At 39.2% G+C, this 14,505-nt stretch overlaps 1 non-coding gene across 1 annotated transcript; it reads left to right on the top strand.

Moving 5' to 3' along the window:
* The first annotated feature begins 2,788 nt into the window (after positions 1–2,788).
* Positions 2,789–2,861, top strand: TRNAK-CUU (transfer RNA lysine (anticodon CUU)). The gene has a single exon. It is a non-coding gene; the product is annotated as a tRNA-Lys (tRNA).
* The last annotated feature ends 11,644 nt before the right edge of the window (positions 2,862–14,505 follow it).

Genomic DNA, 14,505 nt, shown 5'->3' with positions numbered 1-14,505 from the left:
AAATGGTTTTGGAAATTGCAAAGTATTTTGCAATTGTAAGACATCTTTATTCCTATAAAGAAATATTAATAGTTTCCGATGCTCTGAACAAACTCCTTATTCAGTGGAAGCCGTGGTGATCTGGTACATGGCTCAGCAACCAGCTTTACAAAAAGAAAAGGCTTGCTTTTTAAATTTTGCCAATTTCTGTGGTGTTAATATTTAAGTCTCTCAGTCGTGTCTGACTCTTTGTGACACCATGAACTGTAGCCTATCAGGCTCCTCAGCCCATGGAATTTTCCAGGCAAGAGTATTGGAGTGGATTGTCATTTCCTCCTCCACGGGATCTTCCTGACCCAGGGATCAAACCCAGGTCTCCTGCATTGCAGGCAGATGCTTTACCGTCTGAGCCACCAGGGAAGCTCAAGGCAGAGGAACCAGAGATCAAATTGCCAACATCCTCTGGACCATCGAAAAAGCAAGAGAATTCCAGAAAAACATCTATTTCTGCTTTATTGACTATGCCAAAGCCTTTGGCTGTGTGGATCACAATAAACTGTAGAAAATTCTTCAAGAGATGGGAATACCAGACCTCCTGACCTGCCTCTTGAGAAATCTGTATGCAGGTCAGGAAGCAACAGTTAGAACTGGACATGAAACAACAGACTGGTTCCAAACAGAAAAAGGAGTATGTCAAGGCTGTATATAGTCACCCTACTTATTTAACTTCTATGCAGAGTACATCATGAGAAACGCTGGGCTGGAAGAAGCACAAGTTGGAATCAAGATTGCCAAGAGAAATATCAATAATCTCAGATATGCAGATGACACAACCCTTATGGCAGAAAGTGAAGAGGAACTCAAAAGCCTTTTGATGAAAGGGAAAGAGGAGAGTGAAAAAGTTGGCTTAAAGCTCAACAGTCGGAAAACTAAGATCATGGCATCTGGTCCCATCACTTCATGGGAAATAGATGGGGAAACAGTGGAAACAGTGTCAGACTTTATTTTTTGGGGCTCCAAAATCACTGCAAATGGTGATTGCAGCCATGAAATTAAAAGACGCTTACTCCTTGGAAGGAAAGTTATGACCAACCTAGATAGCATATTCAAAAGCAGAGATATTACTTTGCCAACAAAGGTCCGTCTAGTAAAAGCACTGGTTGTTCTTGTGGTCATACATGGATGTGAGAGTTGGACTGTGAAGAAGGCTGAGCGCCGAAGAATTGATGCTTTTGAACTGTGGTGTTGGAGAAGACTCTTGAGAGTCCCTTGGACTGCAAGGAGATCCAACCAGTCCATTCTGAAGGAGACTAGCCCTGGGTGTTCATTGGAAGGACTGATGCTGAGGCTGAAACTCCAATACTTTGGCCACTTCATGCATAGAGTTGACTCATTGGGAAAGACTCTGATGCTGGGAGGGATTGGGGGCAGGAGGAGAAGGGGACGACAGAGGCTGAGATGGCTGGATGGCATCACTGACTCGATAAACATGAGTTTGAGTGAACTCCGGGAGTTGTTGATGGACAGGGAGGCCTGACATGCTGCGATTCATGAGGTCACAAAGAGTTGGACGCGACTGAGTGACTGCATTGAACTGAACTGAACAGTCCTACTCTGGCCAATTTCAAACCAGCATCTTGATGTCAACCAGACTGCAAACTTCCAGAAAACTTAATGATCAACTCTTTTGAGCTTGAACAGACCAATTTCACCACAACACTGAGAGGATGCTTGTAGGGAAGGGTTGATTTAACAAATACAAATATATCTGATATTTGAGACAATTTTTTGTTGTGGATCTGATTTCAAATTAGGCAGGTGTCCTGTATTTTCTCTGACAACCCTAGGTAAAGGTCATGTTTATGTGGTTATAAAGGTTGTGTATGTGTGTGGAGGTGTAAGTGAGGAGCCTAAAGAGACAGATACTAATCTTCCTCCCCCAATGACTCAACCATACATTCTCTGTATTTATTTGGCTTATTTACATTTTTTTTCTTTGCTTCCGTCAGGGAAATGCTACACCAGAATTTCCTCAGTTTATACGTTGTCTTTTTACTAAGATTTCAGGACAAAAAAAAAAAAAAAAAAAGAGAGAGAGAGAGAGACTTTGAGAATTGAGAAGTTTATGTAATAAAATGAGTTATTAAAAAAAAGTGAATTATTTAGCAACTTTGTATCTTGACCAAACTCAATTCTAACCCTTTTCAAAACATACATAAGTAAACAAATGCCAAGCATTATTTAAAAGTTTGGAAATTAGAATTTTCTTTAGAGTATGTAAGAAAATGATTAATAAAAACTTTGGTAGTTTATGATAACTGCCTTATAGCTAGGCTTTGTTGGCATATTTAGGTGATCAATTCTTTTAAAAATGATGCATGTGCAAAATAAGCTGAAGAAATGAGCGGTCTCCAATTGCCACAGTGAGGTAGAATATAGACTGCCCAGCTATTTGTATTAAATATCGTTTTTAAAGATTTTTTGATGTGGATGATTTTGAAAATCTTTACTGAATTTGCTACAGTATTGCTTCTGTTTTATGTTTTGGTCTTTTGGCTACAAGGCCTGTGGGATCTAAGCTCCCTGACTAAGGATCACCGCCTGCATTAGAAGACGAAGTCCCAACCACTGGACTGTCAGGGAAGTCCCTTGTATTAAGTATTATATATTAAAGATATTTACCTTTACAGTACAAAGAATAGGAGGAAAAACACTTTGGTTGTCACTGTATACTTAATATCATATGAAAAATATGCTCTTTCCCTGTCAAAAGAAAATGTGCATTTGACTATATGGTTCAATAAGTCATACCTAGCTAGCCCAGTCAGTAGAGCATGAGACTCTTAATCTCAGGGTCGTGGGTTCGAGCCACACGTTGGGCAACTGTTTTGTTGCCTTGGGCTTCCCTGATAGCTCAGTTGGTAAAGAATCCACCTTCAATGCATTAGAAAGTGAAAGTGAAGTCGCTCATTCATGTCCAACTCTTTGTGATCCCATAGACTGTAGCCTACCAGGCTCCTCAGTCCATGGGATTTTCCAAGCAAGAGTACTGGAGTGGGTTGTCATTTCCTCCTCCAGGGGATCTTCCCAACCCAAGGATTGGACCCGGGTCTTCTGCACTGCAGGCAGACGCTGTACCATCTAAGCCACAGTTCAATTCCTGGCTCGAGAAGATCCGCTGGAGAAAGGATAGCCTACACACTTCCACAAGGGCTTCCCCTGTGGTTCAGGTGGTAAAGAATCTGCCTGCAATGTGAGAGACCTGGGATTGATCCCTGGGTTGGGAAGATCCCCTGGAGAAGGGAAAGGTTACCCACTCCAGTATTCTGGCCTAGAGAGTTCCATGGACTGTATAGGCCAGACAAATTTGTTTGCTAGGGCTGCCATTACAAAATAACACAGACTGGGTAGTCTTCACAGGACAAATTTGTTTGCTCACACTTCTGGAGGCTGGAAATCCAAGATCAAAGTGTTGGCAGATCTGGTTTCTCCAGAGGCTTTCCTCCTTGGCTGGCCGATAGCTGCCTTCTCATTTTCTCCATGCATGTCCTTTCCTCTGTGCACTCCCTTCCTGTATTTGTACCCTAAGCATTTCTTATAAGGATACCAGTCACCCTGGATTGCATCCTAAGTCACTTCAGTTGTTTCTCACTTTTTGTGACCCCATGGACTGTTGCCCACTGGGCTCATCTGTCCACAGGATTCTCCAGGCAAGAATATTGGAGTGGGTTCTCATGCCCTTCTCCAAGGGATCTTCCCAACCCAGGGATCAAACCTGTGTCTCTGTGTCTCCTGCATTGGAAGGCAGGTTCTTCACCACTAGCGCCACCTGGGAAGCCCCACGCTGAATTAGGGTCCACCCTAATGGCCTGATTTTAATTTAATCACTTCTTTAAAGACCCCATTTCCAAGTTCAGTTACCTTCTCAGGAGTGGGGCTTAGGATTTCAATATACAAATTTTTTTTTTTGGGGGGGGGGGCACAATTTAGCCCTAAGCAGCATACTTCTCTATAGTTAATTTAAGTTGACATATATATTTCTAATTCTTTCTCACTAGAAAAGTAGTCAGCAGTTCAACACACAAAACCAGATCTTGCACTCTTTTGTCAAAGCCCTTCAATCTACCCATCTTGCTCAAAATACAAAGTCTTTCCTCTATCCTACAAGACTATTCCATCTGCTCTCTTCAACCTCCTCTCTCTCAGAATCTACCTCCCACTACCATATCACTTGGCTCACTACTTCAGTGCCCTCAGCCTCTGTGACAGACCTCCTTCTGTGTTAAATGAATTTTCCTCTCTTTCCTCCCTTCTTTCAATTATTCTTCCTTTAAATATCATCATCTCATGAGAAGATCTCCGCCTGACTTTCTAATATATAGTCCTCTATCTTGAGTGTTTGAGTGTCTCCCGTGGAGGCATGGGTCAGCAATGGCCTGCCATAGGGACAGAGTCTCTGGGTGCAGCAGACCTGAGTCATACAGCATTACCCACCATAGAGGCGCTGAGCAAATGACCCACAAACTGCAGAATGATTATGCCAAAGAAATTCTTGCACTGTTAAGAAAGTCCTAGTACCCACAACAGATTTCCCAACCAGGGGATCCTGAAAAGGGACTGAGAACCCCAAGGGAATTTAATGTTGGAGGCCAGTGGGATTTGATTACAGAATTTCCACAGGATTGGGGAAACAGAATTGTGGAGGGCATAAATAAAACCTTTTGCACACCAGGAGCCAAGAGAAAGGAGCAGTGTCCCCAAAAGACTGAGTCAGACTTGCCTGTGAGTGTCCAGGAGTCTCATGTGGAGGCTTGGGTCAACAGTTTGGCCTCAGGCCAAACAACAGGGACAAAATACAGCCCCAGCATCAAGTGGAAAATTGGATTAAATATTTAATGATCATGGCCCTGCTCATCAGAACAAGACCCAGTTTCCCCCACAGTCAGTCTCTCCCATCAGGAAGCTTCCATAAGCCTCTTATCTTTATTCATCAGAGAGCAGACAGAATGAAAGCCATAATCACAGAAAACTAACCCAACTGATCACATGAACCAAGCCTTGTCTAACTCAATGAAACTATGGGCCATACTATGTAGGGCCACCCAAGACGGAGGTGTCATGGTGGAGAGTTCTGACAAAACATAGTCCACTGGAGAAAGGAATGGTAAACCACTTCAGTATTCTTGCCTTGAGAATCCCGTGAACAGTATGAAAAGGCAAAAAGATATGACACTGAACGATGAGCTCCCCAGGTCAGTAGGTGGTCAATATGCTACTGGAGAAGAATGGAAAAATAACTCCAGAAACTATGAAGAGATGGAGCCAAAACAAAAACAATGCCCAGTTGTGGATGTGACTGATGATGGAAGTAAAGTCTGATGCTGTAATGAGCAATATTGCATAGGAACCTGGAATGTTAGGTGCATGAATCAAGGTAAATTGGAAGTGGCCAAACAGGAGATGGCAAGAGTGAATATTGACATTTTAGGAATCAGTGAACTAAAATGGACCAGAATGGGCAAATTTAATTCAGATGACCATTATATCTACCACTGTGGGCAAGAATCCCTTAGAACAAATGGAGTAGCCATCATAGACAACAAAAAAGTCTGAAATGCAGTATTTGGATGCAATCTCAAAAATGACACAGAATGATTTCTGGTCATTTCCAAGAAAAACATTCTATATCACAGTAATCCAAGTTTCTGACCCAACTACTAATGCTGAAGACACTGAAGTTGAATGGTTCTATGATGACCTACAAGACTTTCTAGAACTAACACCCCAAAAAGTTGTCCTTTTCATCATAGGGGACTGAAATACAAAATTAGGAGGTAAAGAGATTCCTGGTGTAATGGGAAAGTTTGGCCTTGAAAGACAAAATGAAGCAAGGCAAAGGCTAACAGAGTTTTGCCAAGAGAATGCACTGGTCATAGCAAACACCCTCTTCCAACAACACAAGAGATGACTCTACACGTGGACCCCACCAGATGGTCAGTATCAAAGTCAGATTGATTATATTCCTTGCAGCTGAATATGAAGAAGCTCTACACAGTCAGCAAACACAAGACTGGGAGCTGACTGTGGCTCTGATCATGAACTCCTTACTGCAAAATTCAGACTTAAATTGAAGAAAGTAGGGGAAACCACCAGACCATCCAGGTATGACATAAGTCAAGTCCCACATGATTATACAATCAGATCAGATCAGATCAGTCGCTCAGTCGTGTCTGACTCTGCAACCCCATGAATCGCAGCACGCCGGGCCTCCCTGTCCATCACCAACTCCCGGAGTTCACCCAGACTCACGTCCATCGAGTCAGTGATGCCATCCAGCCATCTCATCCTCTGTCGTCCCCTTCTCCTCTTGCCCCCAATCCCTCCCAGCATCAGAGTCTTTTCCTCTTCACATGAGGTGGCCAAAGTACTGGAGTTTCAGCTTTAGCATCATTCCTTCCAAAGAAATCCCGGGGCTGATCTCTTTCAGATTTATACAATGGAAGTGACAAATAGATTCAAGGGATCAGATCTGAGGAGACAGAGTGCCTGAATAATTATAGAAAGAGGCTTGTGACATTGTACAGAAGGCAGTGATCAAGCCCACCCACCAAAAAAAGAAATGCAAAAAGGCAACATGGTTGTCTGAGGAGGCCTTACAAATAGCTGAGAAAAAAAGAGAAACTAAAGGCAAAGGAGAAAAGGAAAGATGTACACATTTGAATGCAGAGTTCCAAAGACTAGCAAGGAAAGATAAGAAAGCCTTCCTTGGTGATCAATGCAAAGAAACAGGGGAAAACAATAGAATGGAAAAAACTAGAGATCTCTTCAAGAAAATTAGAGATATCAAGGGAACATTTCATGAAAAAATGGGCACAATAAAGGACAGAAATGGTATGGACCTAACAGAAGCATAAGATATTAAGAAGAGATGGCAAGAATACACAGAAGAACTATACAAAAAAGATCTTCATGACCCAGATAACCACAATGGTGTGATCACTCACCTACAGCCAGACATCCTAGAGTGCAAGGTCAAGTGGGCCTAAGGAAACATCACTATAAACAAAGCTAGAGAAGTGATGAAATTCCAGCTGAGCTATTTCAAATCCTAAAAGATGATGCTGTGAAAGTGCTGCACACAATATGCCAGCAAATTTTGAAAACTCAGCAGTGGCTACAGGACTGGAAAAGGTCAGTTTTCATTCCAATACCAAAGAAAGACAATGCCAAAAATGTTCAGACTACCACACAATTACACTTATCTCACATGCTAGCAAAGTAATGCTCAAAATTCTCCAAGCGAGGCTTTAATAGTATGTGAACTGAGAATTTCTAGATGTTGCAAGCTGGATTTAGAAAAGGCAGAGGAGCAAGAGGTCGAATTGCCAACATCCATTGGATCATAGAAAAAGCAAGAGTTACAGAAAAGCATCTACTTCTGCTTTATTGACTATGCCAAAGTCTTTGACTGTGTGGATCACAACAAACTGTGGAAAATTCTTAAAAAGATGGGAATACCAGACCACCTGACCTGCCTCCTGAGAAATCTGTATACAGATCAAGAAGCAACAGTTAGAACTCGACATGGAACAACAGACTGGTTCCAAAGTGGGAAAGGACATTGTCAAGGTTGTATATTGTCACCCTGTTTATTTAGCTTACATGCAGAGTACATCATGGAAATACAGGGCTGGATGAAGCACAAGCTGAAATCAAGATTGCTGGGAGAAATATTAATAATCTCAGATATTCAAATGACACCACCCTTATGGCAGAAAGTGAAGAAGAACTAAAGAGCATCATGATGAAGATGAAAGAGGAGAGTGAACAATCTGGCTTAAAAGTCAACATTCAAAAAACCAAGATCATAGCATCCAGTCCCATCAGTTCATGGCAAATAGATGGGGAAATAATGGAAGCAGTGAGACTTTATTTTCTCCAGTTCCAAAATCACTGCAGATGGTGATTGCAGCCATGAAATTAAAAGGCACTTGATCCTTGGAAGAAAAGCTATGACCAAGCTAGATGCATATTAAAAAGCAGAGACATTACTTTGCCAACAAATGTCCATCTAGTCAAAACTATGGGTTTTCCAGTAGTCATGTATGGATGTGAGAGTTGGACCATAAAGAAATCTGAGCAGCAAAAAATTGATACTTTTGAACTGTGGTGTTGGAGAAGACTCTTGGGAGTCCCTTGGACTGCAAGGAGATCCAACCAGTCCATCCTAAAGGAAATCAGTTATGAATATTCATTGGAAGGACTGATGCTGTGTCTGAAACTCCAACACTTTTCCACCTAATGCGAAAAACTGACTCATTGGAGAAGACCCTGATGCTGGGAAAGATTTAAGGTGGGAGGAGAAGGGGACGACAGAGGATGAGGTGGTTTGATGGCATCACCAACCCAATCGGCGTGAGTTTGATCAAGCTCCGGAAGCTGGTATGGACAGGGAAGCCTGGTGTGCTCTAGTCCTTGTCGTCGCAGAGAGTCGGACATGACTGAGTGACTGAACTTTCCTTGTCTTTTTTTTCTCTGTCACATTATCAACGTATTTAAGATTTTACTTAGTGATCCCATTTATCATCTGTCTCCCACAAGTACATATATTATATTTTTTTTCTGTTTCATTGACCATTATATTCCCTTCATTTTAGAACACTATCAAATTGTAAATATTTAATAAGCACTGCAAATAAAATAAATGATGTTCAGTTTGGATTTATCTTCTTTCAAGCTTTCTTGTTCCTACAGTGGGGAGAGGAATACAAGCAGTGTATTTCAGGTCTTGGAGGCAGAGAATTAGGCAGAAACTGACTAAAAGACTTGCTAATGCTTGGTTTGGGGCTAGAATCTTATCTATCTGAGCCTCAGGCTACTCAATGAAATTTAAAGGAACAGTGAGGTTAAATCAGTAAAATGATTAACAGCTATATTGTAATCCTAAATTCAAATCTGAACTCAGTGTTTGAATTGACTAATGAGGTCTGTTCTGGAAAGGATGGCTTTGGAGTTTCATAAGTGCTAGATGATGTCCAGAGTGAAATGCAGGCATACTCATCTTTGTGCTTCAGAGATACTGTGTAGTTTAAAATGGAAGGTTTGTGACAGCTGCATGTGGAGTAAGCCTATTGGCTCTGTTTTTCCAACAGCATTTGCTCATTTTGTGTCTCTGAGTCATATTTTGGTAATTCTTGCAATATTTCAAACTTCTTCATTATGATTATATTTGTTATGGTGATCTGTGATCACTGATCTTTGATGCTACTCTTGGAATTGTTTGGAGGTAATGGTTTTATTATGATATTCTTTACTGCAGTAGTCTGAAAGTAAACCTGCCATATCTCCAAGGTGAGCCTGTAATCTGTCTCTATAAACATAAAGTCATACCATGTTGGTTTATCAGCTTGTTTTTCCTTTAATTGCATAAAGATCAGTTTTGAAACCAGTTAAAGGAAAATACAACTTATGTAACTTCTTTTGGTATCAAAGCTGAAAAACTAATTTAAAAATCATGAAAGATTCTTTACTATGTTTAATACTGTTTTTTTGATCACTTATATTTGGTTTTATAATTTTATTTTCCATTTTTGCCCTGCTATTTCAAGTTTCTTAGAGAACTGTATGAATTGGAAGTCACCTTTAAATCAGCTTTTCTATATCTTCAATTATTACAAGTTAGAGAGGTAAAACCCACACTAAAACGTGCCCAAAGACACAGATAGCTATCAGAGACTAGGAACAAATCTGAGATGCAGAAGAAAACTAACACTGCCTGCCCCGTGAGTTTGGGAACATAGCAGTTTTTCACTAAGGAAACCCAGGCTTGGCCGAAGTGATGTGAAATGGTCACAAGGTCACTTAACTGGAAAGGACTTCCTACCTGCAAGTCCGGTTCTTTCCCTTATTCTATTCTTAGTCTTCCCTCTTTTTACTAATGAAGGATTACAATCCTGGACTTTGGTCTCCCACTGAGAGGTACCTTGTTGCTTAATAGGGTCTCCTGGTCACAGTGAGAATGAACTAAATGGTGCTTTGTGAAGATTCCTCATGATTTAAATTGACCTGAGCTTGTGAGACCACATTTGAATTTATAACCTAACAAAGTGCCACCATCTATTTTGACAGAACACAACTCATGCATGATCCACCCTCTCCATTCACAATGCATACAAAATAATCATTCTTCTAAGGCTTTTTATATTTCCTGAGAGGAGTTTTCTTCCTCTTGCTTTTTCCTGAATGAGGAAGTGCTTATAATCTCACCTCTTAAATTACATTTTAAGGCCTCACAAACCATAGTAAAGGGACAGAGTCAGCACTAATTTCATAAGCTATCTCTAAGGGAATTAATTACAACCTGACTTATTTTTCTTTTAGAAAGAAGTTGTAAAGAAATCCTGTAAATTTTGAAAAAGGAATAAATTCTTTCTCAAAAGAAGTGAGAACTGTAGTAAAATGTTAAAATAGCACACATTAAAGTTGACTGGAATCTCCTGTAAAATCAAACCGAGGCAAAGGGTAGTAAATATCACTCTGAAGAAAAATCAGTCTTTCCAGAAATAAAGCTGATTAATATATTACATTTAAATGTATATTGTGAAAGACAATCTGAGCCAAAATACACAGAAATTCTACATGTCAAGAAAAAGGATTTTGAGTCAAATTTAATATGCTTTCTCAAAATTAACACTCAAAAGGGAAAAAATACTGATTTTTTTTCTGAAAAGCTTATACATACTGGAGAAATAGTTAAAGCAAGATGTTACCTCAAAAAAAGTAGGGTCACTTTACCTCTCATCATATGAAATGGAAATATAATTATTTCTTTTTAAATTTTTTATTGTAGTAAAATTCATGTGATATAAAACATACTATTTTACCATATTTAACTGTACAGTTCAGTGACAGTAAGTACATTCACACTGCTGTGCAACTTACCATCATCCATCTCCCCAGTTTTTCACCTCCCTAAACTGAAACTCTGTACCCTTTAAACACAAACTCCCTATTTTCCTTCCCCACCTCCCCAACCCCTGACTTCAGGTATCTATCAAGGCCTGTGTACTTTCTGACTCTATGAATTTCACTATTCTATGTACCTTGTGTAAATGGAATAAAACAGTATTTGTCTGTACTTACTGTATATTGGAGAAGGCAATGGCACCCCACTCCAGTACTCTTGCCTGGCAAATCCCATGGATGGAGGAGCCTGGTAGGCTGCAGTCCATGGGGTCGCTAAGAGTCGGATACGACTGAGTGACTTCACTTTACTTCACTGTATATTGGACTATATTTTAAGGTTAATAAATGTCCTACAAACAAATTAGGACATATAATTTTTCTTTTTCCTCCATGTGTTATTCAATAAGTTCTCATTAATTACCTATTTTATACATAGGAATGTTAAATGTCAATCCCAGTATCCCAATTCATCCCACTCTCCGCCCCTTTCCTCTCTTGGTGCTCAAACGTTTGTTCTCGATGTCTACTTTGCAAATAGATTCACCTGTACCATTTTTCAACATCCCTAATTAGAGAAATGCAAATTAAAACTAGTTATTTTATTAATATTTTTAATTGAACATATAAATAGTTCATATAAATATATACATATAAGAATATAAAGTGTCATTTCTAAACTTTCCACATGAAGCTTCTCTGTATCATAATTTTCTTTCAATCAATTAAAATGTTATTTCTTGTTTTAATATCTATAAAACAAGGTATATATGATTGAAAGACTTGTTACATAAATTCTATTCATATATCTCATGGTGTTCTCCTTGCCACAATTAAAAATAATACATGATAGAAGTGATTTTAAATGGTAGAAAGTGCACCAAAGAAGTTAGAGAAGGATAACCTTGGCTTAGACTAAACCCCGACAGTAACTTAATTTGTCATTTTGCCAAGTTGCATATATATGGTCTGTGATTCTCTCATACAGGTACACTGTAAGAAGTGAAGTGCCAGTGTGTCGTTTTATGCCAAACAAAACATGAGCCAGATAATATTTTAACAACTTTAACAGAGTTTTTTAAAGTTCCAAGAATCCTTGTGTTCTACAAACTTGTACATACTCTAGCTCATTGGGGGCTGCGACCAGCATTTAAAATGTTACCAGTCAGGCTTAAAATATAAGATTTAATGCAGATTATCAATGTTGCCACATTCCCTCAAGAAAAAACAATAAAAATCTCTAATTTTCTTCAAAATTAATACAGGAAGAGAAAGAGATATCCGAGAGAATCTTTCAACACTTGGTAGACAAAAATACAAGACCCAAGTTATGTAACCTTCAGCAAGTTCTTTTGCTAAGTTTATAACATTTGGAAACCTCTAATTTGCATGTGCTTTCTTTGGATTTTTAAGTCTGTCCAATTTTGTCTGGTTTTAGAACATCATCACTGTAGGTCAAACAACTCTTGAAATTTTGGCAAGTTCCACCAATTCACTCTGATGAGTTGAAGCTACACTTTCCCATCTATCTTCATTTTTCAAATAAAATGCATTAGTGAAAATCGTAGGGATTTATAAGAGTGAGTTAAAGATCTTTCTCTGTTTCATTTGATACTAGATTTAAAAATACATGATGAGGTTAGCTGTGAGTATTGGTTGGCATCCATAAAAATATTTTGTACCCTTAAGTAGGGAAAGTCTCTGACTATGGTATGATAGAACCTTCAACAAAATTTATTTTGGCAACATTATTACTTTTTAAGTGTTTATTACTGTTATATTTAATTTATGTCTTTGTGTCCTGTGATGACTTAAATAAACATACATATTTTATTTCCTTTGAGATTATCAGAAATGGTCACTAAATAGACATTGACTACTAATTCATTAATTAATAAAAAATAAGTTATTTTTTAAACTCTCTGTTGGATAAATTGCTGAAAGTAAGAAGCTGTTTTCCTCTAAAGTAAAATAAAGCTACAATAATTTGTATTTAGACATGCAGAAAGAAAATTTGGGTATTTCATTCAATATTAAACCTGTTTTCTTATGCTACTCATTTTACTGACAATAATTGAATACTGAGAGAAGTGAAAACTTATACTCTTTATTGATTAATTAGCCCATTATAACTTTTTGTAGCTTTAATCATATTAAATTATCCAGCTAAACATATGCCTTTTTTAATAGCTAAAAGTATTCCTAAGGATAGATATAAGAATATTTTTTCCACATTTGTGCATTGTTACTTCAAAATCTAAAATTACTTTGGATATATTTTCAATAGTATTCATAGAATCTTATAGCACTTGGTGTCACCTTTGGTGGACCTGTATAAAATAAGTCTAATTTATAAAAAAGTACCTCTGGCTTGGGAGTGACAATATAATAATTCATAAATGTGTTCCACATATACTTTTAAAATATGGATCAGTTCAGTCGCTCAGTCGTGTCCGACTCTTTGCGACTCCATGAATCACAGCACGCCAGGCCTCCCTGTCCATCACCAACTCCCGGAGTTCACTGAGACTCACGTCCATCAAGTCAGTGATGCCATCCAGCCATCTCATCCTCTGGCGTCCCCTTCTCCTCGTGCCCCCAATCCCTCCCAGTATCAGAGTCTTTTCCAATGAGTCAGCTCTTCGCATGAGGTGGCCAAAGTCCTGGAGTTTCAGCTTCAGCATCATTCCCTCCAAAGAAATCCCAGGGCTGATCTCCTTCAGAATGGACTGGTTGGATCTCCTTGCAGTCCAAGGGACTCTCAAGAGTCTTCTCCAACACGACAGTTCAAAAGCATCAATTCTTTGGTGCTCAGCCTTCTAAACAGCCCAACTCTCACATCCATACATGACCACAGGAAAAACCATAGCCTTGGCTAGATGGACCTTTGTTGCCCAAGTAACGTCTCTGCTTTTGAATATGCTATCTAGGTTGGTCATAACTTTCCTTCCAAGGAGTAAGCATCTTTTAATTTCATGGCTGCAGTCACCATCTGCAGTGATTTTGGAGCCCAAAAAAATAAAGTCTGACACTGTTTCCACTGTTTCCCCATCTATTTCCCATGAAGTGATGGGACTGGATGCCATAATCTTTGTTTTCTGGATGTTGAGCTTTAAGCCAACTTTCTCACTCTCCACTTTCACTTTCATCAAGAGGCTTTTTAGTTCTTCTTCACTTTCTGCCATAAGGGTGGTGTCATCTGCATATCTGAGGTTATTGATATTTCTCTCGGCAATCTTGATTCCAGTTTGTGTTTCTTCCAGTCCAACGTTTCTCATGATGTACTCTGCATAGAAGTTAAATAAGCAGGGTGACAACATACAGCCTTGACGTACTCTTTTTCCTATTTGGAACCAGTCTGTTGTTCCATGTCCAGTTCTAACTGTTGCTTACTGACCTGCATACAGATTTCTCAAGAGGCAGATCAAGTGGTCTGGTATTCCCATCTCTTGAAGAATTTTCCACAGTTTATTGTGATCCACACAGCCAAAGGCTTTGGCATAGTCAATAAAGCAGAAATAGATGTTTTTCTGGAACTCTCTTGCTTTTTCCATGATCCAGCAA

Source organism: Bubalus kerabau, chromosome 22 (assembly GCF_029407905.1).
Source record: "Bubalus kerabau isolate K-KA32 ecotype Philippines breed swamp buffalo chromosome 22, PCC_UOA_SB_1v2, whole genome shotgun sequence".
Lineage (NCBI taxonomy): Eukaryota > Metazoa > Chordata > Mammalia > Artiodactyla > Bovidae > Bubalus > Bubalus kerabau.
This window is presented reverse-complemented; position numbering and strand designations above follow the sequence as displayed.